The sequence below is a fragment of the Garra rufa genome, chromosome 11, assembly GCF_049309525.1.
Source record: "Garra rufa chromosome 11, GarRuf1.0, whole genome shotgun sequence".
NCBI classification, from domain to species: domain Eukaryota; kingdom Metazoa; phylum Chordata; class Actinopteri; order Cypriniformes; family Cyprinidae; genus Garra; species Garra rufa.
In genome coordinates this window covers 35,276,517-35,294,586 of record NC_133371.1, presented here as the reverse complement: position 1 = coordinate 35,294,586, position 18,070 = coordinate 35,276,517, and the positions used below count along the sequence as shown (strand labels likewise).

The window sequence follows — 18,070 nt, the reverse complement described above, 5'->3', positions numbered from 1 at the left end:
CCAAAGTGACTAAAATTGCACTCACAGTGCACATTTACATTTGATCATTTCTTGATCTCCCTGGGAATCAAACCCAGGACCTTGGCGCTTCTCAAACTCTTTCTCCATCCCTACTTTATTCATTCCCTCAACCTTCTTTGCTATAGATGTGGTGTGTACACATTTGCGTTTGTTATGTGCACTCAGTGTAAGCTGTGCCATGCTTGCTCAGATCAGGAGAATTTAAACAGGATCCTGTGATTCGCTGTGTCCGCTGAGCGTGTATGAGACTCACAGTATAAAACTGTGTGCCGCTGTGATCATGTGCTCTGCCATTATTACCGCTCTGTCCTGCTAGTTAGAGCGAGCCCTCCTCATCACAAACCATATGAGCTCTCTCCCTTCTCTTTCTCATTCTGTCCTCTCTTCATTCCTCATCTCTTCTATATCTGTCCTCTCACTGCCTGCCTCACCTCTTTTGATCTCCTTTTGCCAGTAAAAGGCTCTTTGAAGTACCATAGCTTTCACCTGAGGCTATAAGTGGCAGGACTGAGTAAAAAAAAAAAAACGGGCTGCAGGAAAATGAAAAGGAAGGAAAGAGGAAAAGCTTAAGAGGAGACGACAGAAGGAAGACAATGCTTTGCAAGTTGTATCTATCTATCTATCTATCTATCTATCTATCTATCTGTCTATCTATCTAATTATCTATCTGTCTGTCTGTCTGTCTCTAGGTCAGTCAGTTGGTCTATCTGTCTATAGGTCGGTCGGTCAGTCGGTCTGTCGGTCTGTCTATCTATATCTATCTGTTTGTCTGTTTGTCTGTCTGTAAGTCAGTCAGTTGGTCTATCTATCTGTCTGTCTGTCTGTCTGTCTGTCTGTCTGTAGTCAGTCTTTTGGTCAGTCGGTTTGTCTGTCTTTCTATCGATCTATCTGTCGGCCAGTCAGTCTGTCTGTCTGTCTGTCTATCGATCTATTTATCTGTCTGTCTGTCTGTCTGTCTGTCTGTCTGTCTGTCTGTCTGTCTGTCTGTCTGTCTGTCTGTCCATCTGTCTATAAATTTCTATCTATTTATCTGTCTGTCTGTCGGTCGGTCTATCTATCTGTCAATCTATATCTGTCTGTCTTTCTATCGATCTATCTGTCGGTCTGTTCCATCGGTCGGTCGGTCTGTCTGTCTGTAGGTCAGTCTATCTATCTATATCTGTCTGTTGGTCGGTCAGTTTGTTTGTCTTTCTCTCAATCTATCTGTCGATCAATCTGTCTGTCTGTTGGTCGGTCTATATATCTGTCTGTCTGTAGGTCAGTCAGTTGGTCTATCTGTCTGTCTGTAGGTCGGTCAGTCAGTCGGTCTGTCTATCTGTATCTGTCTGTCAGTCTTTTTGTCAGTCGGTTTGTTTGTCTTTCTATTGATCTATCTGTCGGCCAGTCTGTCTGTCTGTCTGTCTGTCTATCTATGGATTTCTATCTATCTATTTATCTGTCGGTCGGTCTGTCTGTATCTGTCTGTAAGTCTGTTGGTCGGTCGGATTGTCAGTCTTTCTATCGCTCTATCTGGCCGTCTGTCGGTCGGTTTATCTGTCTGTCTGTAGGTCAGTCGGTCAGTCTATCTATCCATTACTTGTCTGTCAGTCTGTTGGTCAGTCAGTTTGTCTGTCTTTCTCTCAATCTATCTGTCGATCAATATGTCTGTCTGTTGGTCGGTCTATATATCTGTCTATCTGTCTGTTTGTCTGTCTGTAGGTCAGTCAGTTGGTCTATCTGTCTGTCTGTTTGTCTGTATTCCGTCTTTTGGTCAGTCGGTGTGTCTGTCTTTCTATCGATCTATCTGTTGGGCAGTCAGTCTGTCTGTCTCTCGATCTATTAATCTCTCTGTCTGTCTGTATATCGGTCGTTCTGTCTGTCTGTCTGTCTGTCTGTCTGTCTGTCTGTCTGTCTGTCTAGATATATAGGTATGTCTGTCTGTCTGTCTGTCTGTCTGTCTGTCTGTCTGTCTGTCTAGATATATAGGTATGTCTGTCTGTCTAGATATATAGGTATGTCTGTCTGTCTGTCTGTCTAGATATATAGGTATGTCTGTCTGTCTGTCTAGATATATAGGTATATCTGTCTGTCTGTCTAGATATATAGGTATATCTGTCTGTCTGTCTGTCTGTCGGCCGATCTGTCTGTTTGTCTCTGTCTGTCTGTCTATCGGTCTCTCTGTTTGTTTGTCTATCGATCTATCTACATAGATAGCAGAATCTATCATTCTTTCATTCTGTTGTTCTATCTATCGATCTCTTGTTCTGTTTATCATTCTGTCATTCTATCTGTTGTTCTATCTATCACTCTATCTCTATCATTCTATTACTTTTTCCTGTACTACTTTTCCCCTTTCCCTGCAACACAGTTCTGAGATGGCATGAATGTCTTTTAAGGCTTATATTTGCAGAAGCTGCCCCATAGATTGCCCTCTAGCAAGGGCAAAGAGTACAAAAGAAAGTGAAACCTCATTGATCTGTCTTTCTACCTGTGTCCCATGGTACTTCTTAAGGACTGCATTGTAAAAGATATGCAATCAGGCGTCCTTGATAAAAGACAAGCATTAAAATTGCTGAAGCAAAATTAGTTGACTTATCAAGAACTACAGATTGTGGAACTGTTATTGTAAACAACAGGAGTATTATAGCCATTATAGAACTTTGATTTGAAGGCTGCAGAAATGCTGTCAAAAGGTGAAGTTGTTGTATTTGTTTCTATTAGTTTATATTCTTAAAGTATAGAAATAGCTCTGCCTCTAAGAGAAAAACACCAATTGTTAGGTCCCGTTTGATGTCTGATTCTATTCCTTTTAATGTATCCTCCAATTTAGTTTGAATATTCTACATTTTCTTTTGAACTGACAGAAATGGCATTGATTTTTCCATACAGACATATTGTCTCTGGATTTCTCATAAAAGGCTTGTACAGGAACCATAATGTATAAGAGCGCTTTTCACATCCTGCCAGTTTTGTCTCTCTATTGATAAAAGATAAAAGGAAAATGGTTTAGAGGGATTCAGTGGGATTATTTATTAGAGTTAGAGTTTGTTTGTTTGCTATTTATCGATTCAATCTTTTTGGTGAATTACAGGAAATTTCCAGACCCAAGAATGCTCTGATTGTTTAGGCTCTAACAGCAGTCCATACATTTAGCTTGTTGCTTTTGTGAAATAAAACCACCTGCCACACTTTAGGATCATTGTGCTTTTCAACGGCAGATATGTTTGAAGCTCTCATTTCGGTTTAAATCAGTCTTTATCAGACGTTCCTCCAAGTGCTCCTCTGAATGAGTAATTCAGAGTAGCATGTCAGACAAGGTTAAGATTTTGGGGTCTCTGATGTGTAGGCTCAAAGGTTTTTAGAGTTTTCTTCCATCTCCACCCCTTTATTTAGCTCTGTCAGGCTTGTCAGGATAAGGTGAGCTGTGCATCATTGCTAGCCTGAGGGAAATTATGGGAAGGCTCGTTGGGTGCAAGCTCCCTTACCGCCACACGTTGTTAGGAGTGATCCTGAGAAGACGTCTGTGAAATACACTGGGTAGAACTTATAAAATAGATAAAAATTTCCATGTAAAGGGCTCCATTTGACTGTGCTTGATTAATTTGGATCATATTCCAACAGTAGAGTTTAACATGATTTTAAAGATCATTGTCAATTGATGCTAGCCAACAGTCTTTTTCATCTACTCATAACAATTTAGTCCTTTTTTGTATGATTTTTCAATATATAGTTACTGGCTGCTGAATAATTATTACATTCCTGAGCAAAACAAGGAAGATCTTTAATGAGCACAGGCAAAGCTCAGTTTCTGTATGGAATATTATAATAGCTGGTCTTGTGTAACGGTTGGTCCCCCGCGGAGTACCATCCACATCCAAAATGTAGCGCTTTCCCCTGGATCAGTGCATAAATCCCAGTCCAACTCTGCTTCAAAGCTGTCTTTGAGTTGATCTTGCTCCAAAAAAGAGTTTCAGAACAGCCCTGTATACATAATTCTGAGTTTGTTCCTCCCTTTGGCTGTGCCGCAGTTTAAAGCTCAGAGAAAAGGAGGAGAAAGACACAGAAAAGATGGCTGGAGCCTGTTTGTGTGGGGAATTTCTCACATCTCTTTATATACCACATAGTCTAGATCAAGAGGGCTCATTCCTGTAGACACTTATTATTTACACATTCTACAGCTACTAGGAACTTGCCATGTTGTGCTAGATGTTACAATGCTTTCTAATTAAAAATATCCTAATAATTTACTCACCTCCACATTATCCATGATGTTTATGTCTTTCCTTCTTCAGTCGAAAAGAAATTAAGGTTTTTGAGGAAAACATTCCATGATTTTTCTCTATATAGTGGGGATCAGTGGGTTGAGGTTCCAAATTTTCAATGCAGCTTCAAAGGGCTCTACACAATCCCAGACGAGGAATAAGGGTCATGTCTAGCGAAACGATCAATCATTTTCTTAATAAATAAAAATGTATATATTTTTTAACCACAAATGCTGATCTTATACTTGCTTCACTTCATGCATTACATAGTTTTGTGGAAAAGGTCACATGTGATATAAGTGAAAGTGATTACAAAGTGAATGAGGTCAAATGCCCTTTACAAAAAAAGGTAAAACAATGATGTTTGAAGTTAGAGAAGAAAATGAGATGGAGTTTTTTACTTTACCATAACTTTTTGAACTAAAGTACACAGACGAGAACTTATCATGCATAGTATAGAAATGTTAATTTTCTTTTTAGAAAATGACTGATTGTTTCACTAAACAAGATCCTTATTTCTCGGCTGGGGTCATGTACACCCTTAAAAATAAAGGTGCTTCATAAATGCCATAGAAGAGCCCTTTTTGTCTAAATGGTTCCATAAAGTGTTACCGAACCTTTAACTTTTGAAGAACCTCTTTGTTTAACAAAATGTTCATTGTGGCCAAAGAAGGTTCTTCAGATTATAAAAAGGTAAGAAAGAGATGGTTCTTTAAAGTACCTTTGGTGGAGTGGTTCTTAGTGGAACCAAAATGGTTCTTCTATGGCATTGCTGGGAAGAACCTTTTAAAGCACCTTTATTTTTATAGTGTAGAGTGCTTCGAAGTTGCATTGAAACTGCAATTTGGACCTTCAACCCATTGGGTCCTTTTTAGGTCCACTATGTGGAGAAAAATCCTGGAATGTTTTCCTTAATTTCTTTTCGACTGAAGAAAGAAAGTAATTGAACATCTTGGATGACATGGGTGAGAAAATGATCAGGAATGTTTTATTCTAGAAGTGAACTAATCCTTTAATACACTACCAGTTAAAAGTTTTCAAACACCATTCATTTTTTTTTTTTTTTATCTGAGATGTATGTTCAGTACCTCAGATTACTTTGAAATAAAATAAACAATAAACAGAACCAATCCAAGTTTAAAATATTAATGGATTTTTTACGTAAAACAAATATAATTAAATTCTAAATGCATGAAACAAGCATATCCTTTTTCTTTCAGAAATACATCACATTATGGGTTGCAAACAGCATTTCATGTTGACACTAACTCATTGTGTATTATTTATTAAAAAGATAAATGTTCTTTAGATGCACTGCAGCTGAATTAATTCAAGGTCTTTTGTATGATGTTATGATAAATTGTTTCAACGCGTGTTAAACGATGATTCATGATTCATTTTACACAGCACAATAATTCCTCAACAAATCTGACTGTAATATCAAATATCTATTCACATTTAAAGCAGATTTGAGTGATAATATGCTATTGTGGTGCATTTATTTCTCTATATGAGCGGTCGTAAGATAAAAAGCATGTTAATGGATCTATCTTTGTCAGTAGTGAAAGCTGTTACAGTAAGTGACGCTATTGCTTTGGACACAGCTGGAGTCTGTGCAGACGCTGTATCATCTGTGCTGTTTTACTGAAACATTCACACACCTGCACTACCACACTTGATATTTAACAAATGCTCTTTTGTATATCACATCCAATATGCTGGATGATATTTAAAGTGACTTTGTTTATAATGTTAAGTTGTTTCTAACATTGCTGTTCACTTCTCTACCAGTGCAGGCTGGAAAAATTATAGTGATAGTGATGTTTAATGAGATGCAGAACATGCATTTCTTTCCTCTCGCTGCTTTGCCCTACTGACCTACAGGATGTGACTGAGCTACTTCCTCCTTCGTGGAATATACTTCCTTTCCACCCTCTTCTCATTAGTTTGTTGTGGAACTGCAGTGTTCAGCACTAAGTACAAAAAGATGACAGGCTGTGTCTAGATGACAGGCCAGTTTTTTCTCATTAGAGCAGAGGATCTTGACCTTTGTACCTCTAGGGTCGTCTATTGTCAAAGGTTACCCTATACAGGCTATTATATTCAATTTATTTATTTGTTTTATGTGTTTATTATTTTTTTCTTAGGACAATAAGACAAAATTAGGAACTTAACCTCATACTTGCTATGCTCAGCTAGCCTAAAACATATTCAAGGAAACATACAATTGTTCAATATCACTGAAGAAAGGAAGAAGAAACTGCAAATATGCTTTAGACATTTGACATTTGTTGGCAGGATAAATGACAAATTTGCCAATTTAGTTTCCCCAGGTTCTATGCTGCACGTAAATGTACGTTTTTGATTTTCTCCAAATATGTCTTTTTTTATGTAGGAAGTACAGTATACCTTCATATTTAGAGGTTTTGGCATTTTTAGTTATTACATTTTTAATATGACATGAAGGATTTTAAGACATTTTGCTGGCCCTAGCTTGTGTAAATGTAATTGGGTTTTGTATGGTGTTGCACAGACACATAATCCATTTAGATCCAAAATGTTTTCATAATTGCACTTGACTTTGGCTGTTCCTGTCGTGCATTATGTGGGTGCTCTGGGTTTGTATATGTTAATGTCTCTTTGTGTATATGTGGGCAAACCATTAATTAATCACCAGAGTTAACTCTTTTAGAGTTAAGTTTAACTTTGCTGTAATTTGTAAGCCTTGATTAATCACCGGTAATTGTACGTGTGTGCATTGTGTTTATCTGGAGGTCCCTCTTTCTCTATTCAACAATGCAATACTGTAGTATGGCTGTCTGTTTTAATTAACGACAACTCTGCTGCCTTCACATCCCTGGGAACTCTGAGCAACCACCGCGACCCCTTATTCTACTGAGTTCCTGCAACTTAAAGATTGTCTTAAAAATAAATAAAACAAGTATACGGCATTCGGAATAATCTCTTGTGAGCTGTGCTGAGTTAGGTGACAGCGGAGGAGGGAAGAATTTGGGCTGGTTCACGTCAGGTCTCGCTTACTATTCAGTGGCTGCTCAAAAGAATAACTGCACTCGGAAAAACTGAATTAATTGTGATAAATGTGAAGACGCCTGGCCTCTGTGACTCCTTTCTTTACAGAGTTAACCATTTCTCGCACAGAAACAAGATACGGTTGGTTTTCCTCATTAGTTCCGCAGTGTCAGCTATAATTTCAAGCTAGTTTCTTATCTTATTTCCTTGCACAAGGCCACTGATGTCCTCATGATTGCTTTTGCATTTTATTGCATGCTGATAAATCAAATAATGCAGATTTAATCTTGAATATATATATACCTTTAACTTTCCAATAGAAATGAACACTAAAGGCAAGCACTTGTAATCGTTTTTGTACACAGTTATGATAACAGCTCCAGTGTTGTGCCGAATTCTGAATGCTGCCAGATCACCCCCCTAGTGTTGGTAGGTTTAGGGTTAGGTGTGAGGTTAGGATCAGGCAATCATGTAGCAATTTCAACAAGTGGGGTAATAATTTGGCAGGGGGTCGAAAATGGACACCTGACGTAACAAGCTTGCTTGGTACTCAGCCTGATTGGAATTGACTCACGATGAAAGAGCTGTAAGATGAGAGATCAAAAAAGAAGCTAAAGTGGCATGTTTGCGATTGTGTTTTTACATCACATTCGCTTTTGTTCACACTATCAGGTAGGTTTAGGTGTAGTGCAGATGGTACGTTATTTTATTTTATTCATTTTACATCAAAAATGTTACAAAACGTACATGGTGCTACATATTTCGCATCTTGTGAAAAGGTTCCCACAGGTACATTTTCGTCATGAGATCGGGTTGATAGTAAACGGACTAGACCTAAGCTTTGATATTTAAGAAAATAAGAAAATAGGAATAGAAATGCTATAGGTGAATGAGAGTCTGCCTTTACTACTTTTGATTGAACTATGTAATTTTTCTAGAGCTGGTAGATAATATTAATAAACCTGATTAAACATCATGTTACTCTCTTATACACTGCCTTTCAAAAGTTTGGGGTCAGTAAGATTTTTAAAGTTTTTGCATACAGTAAAAACAGTAATATTTTAATTTACACAACAGTTATTTCTGCTCCTCGAATCTGATTGGCTGAAAGTAGTGCCATATTCTAGTGATATCGGAACTCCATTTCACCATTTGTATCACTCCGCTTGCTGTATTTCTCACAGCGAGTGTCGTGGCAGTCGCCCAAATACACTGTAATTTAAAAAAAATAATACTGTTTTTGTGTAGAGAATATACTTTTTAGACTTTAAATATGCAGTTTGTTAATAAGGTCTATTTGAAAATTTGCCGTTCATCTCTCATGAATCTGCCAAGAGCAGCCCTACCTCGGCCAGTACTTCTAAAATTTGCAGCGGGCTCTGAGGTCTCTAAAGCAGTTAAAAATGAGATTAATTTTGAGTAAACCTAATGGGCAGTCTTTGGTCTCATTAATTTATTATTTGTTCCAGAACAAACAGTTTGGACTGAGGGCAAAATCTCACCACATTGTATTTTATGTAAATTTAATGCTGTATATCAGAGCGCTGCCTTTGCACTTTTGACTGAATTGCCTAGCAATGTTTATGATGGATTTTATTATCTTTTTTTTTTTTTCTATTTTAATATATTCTGAATGAAAAGCATTTATTTGAAATAGAAATCTTTAGTAACATTACTGCATTACTTTAGTAGCAAACATGCCTTTACAGTTACTTTTAAACAAGTCAGTGCGTCCTTGCTGAATTAAAGTATTCATTTCTTTTAAAAAAATGTGCACTGACCCTAAATATTTGAATGGTAGTATACATATATCTGGTGCAGAATACAATTCAAATTTGAAATTCTTTCAGCCAATAGAATCACTTTGGGGTCTGAGAGGAATATTATTCTGGAAGAGAAAGAATCTTACACAACTCTGATTGTGTGCCGCAGGAAGCCATTTTGGCTCATTTTCATGCAAATTCATAAAATATAGGCTTGTCCTACAGAAATAGACAGACTGCAACAAAACTGTGTCTGATCTCTATTTCCTCTTGACATCAATAATGAGTAACGTGGTGTTAGTCTAGGAAACAGTCGTGAGAGACACTATGCGGTTAAATAATTAAAACTTTCCAAAAAGGTGCCAACGGGAAAGATTGTGAGTGGCAAGGCCTCTCTGAAGCATGGATAAATTGGTTTTCTCTGACTTAATTACAGGGTTATGATTTTCAACCGATGCAAAGAGCTGCTTTTTGTGCCTTATTATGATAATAAATTAGATTTTATGTATTGCATTGCTGAGGCATGATAATTTATGGAAATGAAGGCGAGGTAGTGGCTCCTGTTACCAGCCACAGTTATGCAGTTTAGCTCTCAGGCGTGAGCTCTCAAAAAAAAAAAAAGTATGAAAGAGATAGTGATGGATCTGGAAGTGTGTGTGTGTGTGGTGTGTCCGTACGCTTGACTGCTGATACCACACCAAGAGCTTTGATGATTCTCACTGTCTTTGCTTAAGCTTACAGTAATCAAGTGAACGTTTGTCTGAACACATGCTCCTCAATCCTCAGTGGCTGAATAAACTTTGCACAGCTTGGCACATCTTTGCTGACGGGAGTCTCAGTTGGAAACGGCATTGTTCTAAGAGGTCTAAGCATCACGTCCTGTCCAGCTAAATTGCCTCCCTCTAACCAGGGGGTACTTAAGTGGGTTCCAGATGGTACATAGACCTACACGCTCAGGAAAAAGGTACAAAATGGTCACTGGGGCAGTACTTTTTCGAAAGGTGCTATTATGGAATTGTAAAGTTTTAATGTGTACCATTTAAGGATAAATAAGGGTGTACCTTTTAGCTTTTGTGCCTTAAGGTGCCAGCCCAGCACAACCCATAGCTTTATAACTTTTTTCTGAGTGTTTTTTTTTTTTTTTTTTCACAAAAATGTATTTTCTTTGTTTTCCTTGGTTAATAGTTGTAATTTCCATCTGCACTAGTTTCTGCATTATTTAGCCAATAGGTGGCAAAAAATTGAGTCATTCGTTCAACCAATTCATTCAAAACATTTATTAATTTAGGAACAAAAACAAGTGTCTTAATCAGTCGATCAGTGAGTCATTCACACAACTGAATCTTTAAAAACACAGAATCATTCATGCGCGACACAAGTCTATATGAGTGAATCATTGAATTGTTCCCTAACACAGTTTGTTCAAAACCACAGATTCATTCAAGAATGCCATTGCTTTGTGCTTCTTGAAGAAGACAGCTTTTTTTGCTGTGGCTTTGCTTAATTTTTTTTTTTGAAAGAGCAGAAATAATTGGCAATATTGTGACCAAAATAAAAGTTGATATTGCATTAATATAACAGATAAAGACATTGATTTTGCTTAAATATATTTTATATTTTAATTTATATATTTTTTAACAATATTAACAAACTATTTAAATGTATAATTACTATAATTAGTTATAAAAATTCTGTGCTTGCCATCACAAGAATAATTTATTTTAAAATACATTTATATAGTTGTTAAAACACTTAAATTGTAATATTTCACAATGTTAATGTTTTTTACTATATTTCTGAGCAAATAAATGCTGCCTTGGTGAGCTAAAAATCATAAACATGTAAAAGTATATACTTTTTTTTACTTATTTATTTTTGGTAATATAAATTTAGTAAACTATAAGAAGCTTGCAACTCGACAAGCTGCCTTTTCAAAGTAGATTCCTAAACTCTAGAAGAAAGTGTGTTTGTGTGTGTGTTTGTCTGTGTATACTGAACCTGTGAAGGCTGTCAGAGGGTAAAGCAACAGAGTGAGATGAATGGACGGCGAGCGACGGTCTGAACTTTAACGAGGAGTTAATGGACAGGCTGGCAGAACGGACTGCACCCACAGAAGGGGTCTGATTCCCTCTGAGTCTGACCATGGCTGATTGATGGGCCGTCTCCCCCTGTTTATATTTTCCTGCCTCCCTGTCACATTTATTTCCTTTGTACAGCTCTTTCTGCCAATATGAAACCGAAATATCTGCAGGGGTGACAACGGCAATTTATCCCAGACGTGAGAGCAGAGGGAGAGTTTATGGCACAGCTGTTTTTCATCAACGTCTGCATCTTTACACTGATCCGGGGTCCGGCGGATGCACATGTGGGAGCTGAGTTCAGTGTAGCCAGTGTGAATGAATCCCACAGATGGATGAATTTAGAACGAGAATGATGCCGAGTTTGGAAAAGGAGATTTTCTTTGTCTTTCTCCCTCTGGCTTCGCTCAGAAAGGGATGTCCAGTTTAAAACTACACTGGCATTGGATTTTAATGGCTAAAAGTAATATCTTAATGGGTGCATCCATCCTATTTTGCAAACACAGGACAGTCATGCAGATGTATGTTTGCTGATAAAGTGTCCTGTTTTGGGGCTATAGCATGAAACTCAGCTCAACGGAACAGTAAAAAGAGATCTCACAGCCACCTTTTATTATTTTCATCTATGCAACACGGATCTTTATTGGAGAAATTGTTTTTTACACAGTTCAACGTATGAGGTAGCACTGGTTTCTCCTCACAATAATCCACTCCTGAGCACAGACCAAGACTAAAAGGAGCAGAATTTATGTACAAAGTGGTCAGAATGACCCTCCTGCAGCAGAGAAGCAGTTTGCAGCTCTCCCCAGTTTTCTATTAAAAGGTAACATGGTGAAAAGCCCCTCTGGCCTCTGTGCCCTCGCAGTGATACAGACGCATAAATATGCACCGCACCCCGGGCCCTCTCCAGGCCTGACACATCATGAAAGGGTGTAAGGAGTAAAAAGTATTTGAAAAAGTGGCTCAAGGAGAGGCATTTCTTACATTTTAGATTGTGGTGAAGAAAAAGTGGTCTTGTTTTTTTGTTTGTTGATTTAGTTTTTAGTTTTCTTTCAGGTTGAAGGCCAATGCCCTAACCCGGTGAAGTGGGCTTGTATGTTTGTGAGCACTTGTGGCTGAAATAGAGGTTTTTGTTGGTAGACTTGAAGACTGGCCATAATTTTTTAAAGTCAGTTACAGTGTTACATAAAAACATAGATTGGTCTGATTTGAATTCAAAAAGCAAGATTGTTTACCCCTTGAATAATTCACGTCACATTTCTGACTTGAAATGAGTTGAGTGGTGCCATAAATCTAATACTTCGTGGCATTTTAAAATAACGTACCATCTGCACTACACCTAAACCTGCTCCTAAATCCCAAGAATTGATTAGTCTAGCCTTTTTAGTTTAGAACAGAGCACTGTAGCGCACCTCCCATCCAATAAATCGTAATAAGCTTTGTGCTTTGTTACTTTTGATATGAAACAAAGTTTCAAATATCAAGTTTTGTCTATTTTATTACAGTATTCAAGCAATAAATGCTATTTTGGTGTTGTTTAATGTGGAGTGACATTGCTGTAGAGCCTTCTTCGCTTTTATACCAGTTTTAGCACGAAATAGCTGTGAATAAACATCGGAAGGTATTTTAAAAGAAAGAGTACGACTTATTGAGCTAGAAAGATTTACTCCAGAGAGGAGCATTTTGCTACATATATGCACCATCTAACATTCATTTAACTTTTTTCTCTTCTTCAATGTTTAATTTATTGAATAAATCTGTCGATTTCATGCCAGCCTCCATTTCAGTGTTTATATTAAAAAAAAATAATTGAAGTAGAAATATAATGATGTAATTCTAACTTCATTACTATAAGAAATTTAGGCAGACGAAAAGAAAAAAAAAGCATTTATATAAATCAGTTCATTAAAGTTCAATTTTATAGTAATGTCTCTGACTCTCATTAGTTGAGAGATTTTTTGGAAAGTACTGTGCCTGATATGTATTTAAATCGTAAGCTTGTAAATCAGGTTAAAATCGAATTGTAAAATTTGTATTAAAAGCCAGCTCTATTTAGTAGTATTTTAACTTTTTCCTTTTTCTTTTCTTTTCTTTTCATTTACATGCTTATGATTAAATTAATTATTAGCTTTTCATAACCTCCCAAGCTCCCCACAAGAATTTATAAAGCCTGAATTAATGCTATGATGCGCATTTTCCATCTTTAATAAGATCTTTTATTACCAAGCATTTTCTTTAGCAATATTGTTGATGAGATTAAACCTGTACGCATGCACACAAATGCAATTTTAAGTGGTTGGTTATTCCTGCATGCTTTTCCAGCATGTGTCTTAAACAATTGCTGTCACAAACTGGAGCCCCGATAAAGTAGCCAAAAAAATCACGATGCATAAAGCAAGAGACCCATGATGCTCTGCATCAGAATTAATGACCGAGCTACGCTCAAGACCGGCCACACACTCACAAACTGACTTTCTTACAGACTAAATTGGATGCTGATGAAAAAGTTTGTCTTGCATCCTTTCGCTGTGGACTTTGGAACTAGAGAAGTTCTGACCCAGATTTTTTTTTTAACTTTAAGAAAGAGTGCACCGTTTCTTGGTTAAGCAGAAAAGTACGGACAACTTTGGCTGAAATGACAAGGACTTTATTGTATCCTAAGTTGTGCTGTTGTAATTTGTGTCACTGTGTGACAATGTTTGGAAATGAAAACGCCTTCATCAGCCGAAGCTTTGATTACGGGTGAAAAGTCTTTGACAGCTTATTTATGGTCATTAGCACGTATCGTTATAGATAACATATTAATTTGCATAATGTGTTTTTAATGACACACTAATGACATTGAGAGGAGGCTAATTGAGTGAAGCACTGTGTGTGTAGATTAGAGGGAAAAAGCATTGTTAATGAAAGTTTTCGTACAATACGTATGATCAAGCGTTTAGGCCACACCCCCTTTGCAAACTTTCAGGCTGTCTGATTAATGGCATTGTAGAAGCTCTGATAAACAGATTCAAGAAATGAAATATCCATTTGTTTTGTGTCAGTATGAATTGCCAGTTCATATAAGTCTTTCAGAGTGCGCTGTCGAAAATAAATGGAGGGTTGTCAGAGCCGTGATGCTGAACGGCAGACAACACAGACAAAAAATGGCCTTGACTTATGTGGGTGTGCATGTGTGTTTATTCATGTGTTTTAATAGATCACCTGAACATTTATAGTCAACGGCATTAAAACACGGATGGTTTGAATACAGACATGTGTCAAAACATCACCTGAAGATTTATTTTTACTGAAGAAAATCTCACACTCACTTGTACTTGTCAGTGCCTTTATATGCTTGTCAATCACAGATTATTTTCTGATGAAGATTGTTGTTGATATACAAAAAAAAATGTCACATTTTTTGGGCTTTGTGTACTCATATGTGTCTTTGTATGCTAGTGAACTGCACTCTGCTGAACAAAGCTGTAACCTTATCCAGTGACATGAAGCTATTGCAGCCTTTGTGTCACACTCCAGGCCGGAAAAGAGTTCTCTAACAAATGCCAGCTGATTTTACAGGAGAATTACAAACTGTTCTTTTGCACATCTGAGTCAGGATGTGAGGTATTTGTATCCAGAGCAGCGTGATGATAATCTCATGCTAGCTTGTTTCCGAGAGCTTGCCTGCGTGAATCGGAGAACATTTCCCTGAGATGTGATAGAATGCTGATAAGCTAGAATTGCTTTGTGAAAGGTGCTTTTTTGCTGTCGGAAAGGAATGAAAGGGGTTCCCAGGGCCGCTGCTGGCCAAATGGGTGCCCTAAGCAAAAATTTACTTTTGTGCCCCTTCCCCCAAATATTACGGAAGTAAAAAAAAACAAAAAAAAACACCTACTATAGGGGCCAAAATAGAACTTTATTCAACTAAAAGTAAATACATAAATAAATTGTATCATTTATAAATTACAATTGTAGCTCTACAGCAAAAAATACAAACTAAAATTACACTTTAAATAAAACTTTTAAAAATGTGAAATCTTAATAAAATAAACAATAATAAACTGAAATAAAATCAACACTGTCATCTGCTGGAGCAGTTCAAAATTTACAATAAAGCAGACTTTGACAATAAAGCAGACAAGGGTTATGATGTCCACGTATTTTTGTTGAGGAAATGATAGGAAAGATTATGTGGATATTTTAAATGTTTGGTCAATATTAAACAAGGAATTTGATCATCATGTAAGTGTAACAACTGCATTTACCAGGCCTTTGGTGCCCTTTTCAGGCATTTCTATTAAAATTGTAATGTAAACTGTTAATTTTGTATTAGGTTATGTATTTTAACACTGTTATTTAATGACACCATATGGTCATTATTAATCAATAATCATAATTGCCTCTGTGTTTTAACATAATGCATTTTAAGTCACTGGGTTTACTTAGATCTGCTTTTATTCATATTAAGAAAGATGCGTTAGTCGTGAAATTATTACCGACATTAAAACACATTATTAACGTTGACAGAATAAAATAAAGTTTCACAGGATTATGAACGCACCTGAAAGTGATACACGGGCTTCATCTTGGGCTTTTTTTTTTCTTTCGTTTCTTGGCGCCGGACTGTTGATGTCTCTTTCCAGGACCAGGCATATTGTTCATCAATTATTATCATCATTTTTGGCCAAATAGGCAGCCGTAAACAGAGGTGAGGGCGCGTCGCGGCGCAGATGCTGCGCGTCATCACATGTGCTTACTAGCCTACTCTGCGCTTACCGTAAAATGCAATATATACGTTTATATTTTTATATTTTTGTTTATTTGTATATGTATATTATTAATATTAATTTATTATTATAATATATAAAAACGATTTAACAGATAACGATTTAACAGATAACGGTAGGGGATGGTGCCCCCCTGGGAGTTGGTGCCCTACGCAGACTGCGTACTCTGCGTATAGGGAGCGGCGGTACTGGGGGTTCCACAGTAAAAGCTTTCCTTTTTTGGGTGTCAACTGGTGTCAAAATGTCTCAAAATGTACAGTGATTCGAAAAAAGTATATATTTGTATAAAATGTTTAAAAAAAAAGGTAGTATAAAAATCTTACAAATATATTGCTACTCAAGGAGAACTTTCTATATCAAGGAATCTTGAGGGTAAAATGTAACAGGGGTTCAACAAAAAATGGGGCAGTGCTAATGATTTTTTTTGAGGGGTTCAAGCGTGTAATTGTTAGAATGGCACATGGCAATCTCCATGTGAAACTGATTGTGCAGACCAAACCATAAACCGTACAGACTTGAAACTTGGAGGGGTGGTAGTACTTACACCGCCGACAACATGACCAAAGCTCACCCCAATCGGCCTAACGGGAGCGCTAGAACGATCAAAAGTACGAAATCGCTCATAACTCCTAAACCATCAGTCGCAGACTCAAGTGTTGAAATTTTCGTGGATTTTGAAAGACTTACTTTTGCAAACTAGTCCTAGGTTTTTTGCCCGATCTAAACCAAACCAGTTCCGAAAGATTCTATGGCGAGTGAATATCAATATTTATCAAAAAAGATTAACTTTCGACTCGCTGTCGCAAAGAGACGCCAAAACGTTCGAAAGGGGCAGGGCCACTTTTAATAAAATGCCTAAAACTCCTGAACAGAGTATCTCCGCCAAACTTAGAACACTTATGTAAGAGCTCAATTTGAGGTTCCAGGACAAAATTTGTAAAGTTTTGCCACTTGGTGGTGCTATAAGAGGGGAAAAAAACATAAATCTGGCTATACCTACCCAACCATTTGTCCTATCAACATGAAAATCTCTGTGCACAATCTTGGTCAAAAGTGCCACAAGTGTCTGTAAGGACATTTGTGTTTAAAAAAAAACATGGCCCCCATTGGCCGATGAAGTTTGAGCACCTATTAGACAAGGTTAACAGAGGCCCCAAAAGTCTGAGAGAAATTTGAATGAAATCAGGTATTTTTCAGGGGTGTAAACGATTGTACATTGCACGTTTTTTGCACATACACGTGATATTCATATCATATGGCAGAACTCCTCACTCCGGACAACTTCGCCTCTACAACCACTGATGTCAATCAAATCGTTTGTTAAATGATTGAGAAGATGTAAAAAAAATAAAATAAAAAAAAAGCTACTTCTGCAAACTAGTCCTAGGTTTTTCACTCAATCTGGAAAATAACACCATAATTCTCATTTATAAAATATATTATAAAAATGTTGTAAAATTATAAAAAATTACCCTTTCTGAAGCTATAACGGGGTCGTTTAGAAAAGGGGCCTGTCCAAATGTACGCAAAATCATAAACAGCATAAAAGGAAAACTTAAACTTCACAAAACCTGCCTAAAAAGATTTAAGGAGATCGGACCATAGCTGCCGCTAACAGTCATAAATGTAAAAAAAAAAAAAAAAAAACCATATTTCTATGTTAAATTACCTGATTTTGGTGGTTACAGCTAAGTAATGTTTTTTTATATGTGCTTTTTTATATATATTTATTACACGGCTCTTTGGAATGCTTGATTCTGATTGGTCAGTTGAGACATTTGCAGGTTCGTTCTTTTCAAATAATCACGGCTCCAAAGTAATAACGCATAGCCGGTACTACTTGTATGTTTTAAAATCCCTCCGTGCCAACAAAGATTACCGTTTGGCGCCATCTTGTGACAAACACTGGACAACCACAATTAATAATGGAAAATTTCGACATTAATCTATTTAAATTGTCTTACTAACGTACATAGTTTGAATGTTAGTCACGTGGTACTATATCGTTTCGCGGAAGGATAAAAATGTTAATTTAAAACAAATATGCCAATAAAAGGTTTCAAATTCATATTCATGTCCAGTTTTTTTCCTTATGTGGCAAGTAGCCGTGTAATAAGCGGGATAATGTACAGGCAGCCGGTAGTTATCGCGAAATAAGCCCCTTCAGT

General features: G+C 37.0%; 1 protein-coding gene across 1 annotated transcript in view; it reads left to right on the top strand.

Moving 5' to 3' along the window:
- Positions 1-18,070, top strand: part of cdh13 (cadherin 13, H-cadherin (heart)) — a 491,247-nt gene that overhangs the window by 430,494 nt on the left and 42,683 nt on the right. The window lies entirely within an intron of this gene.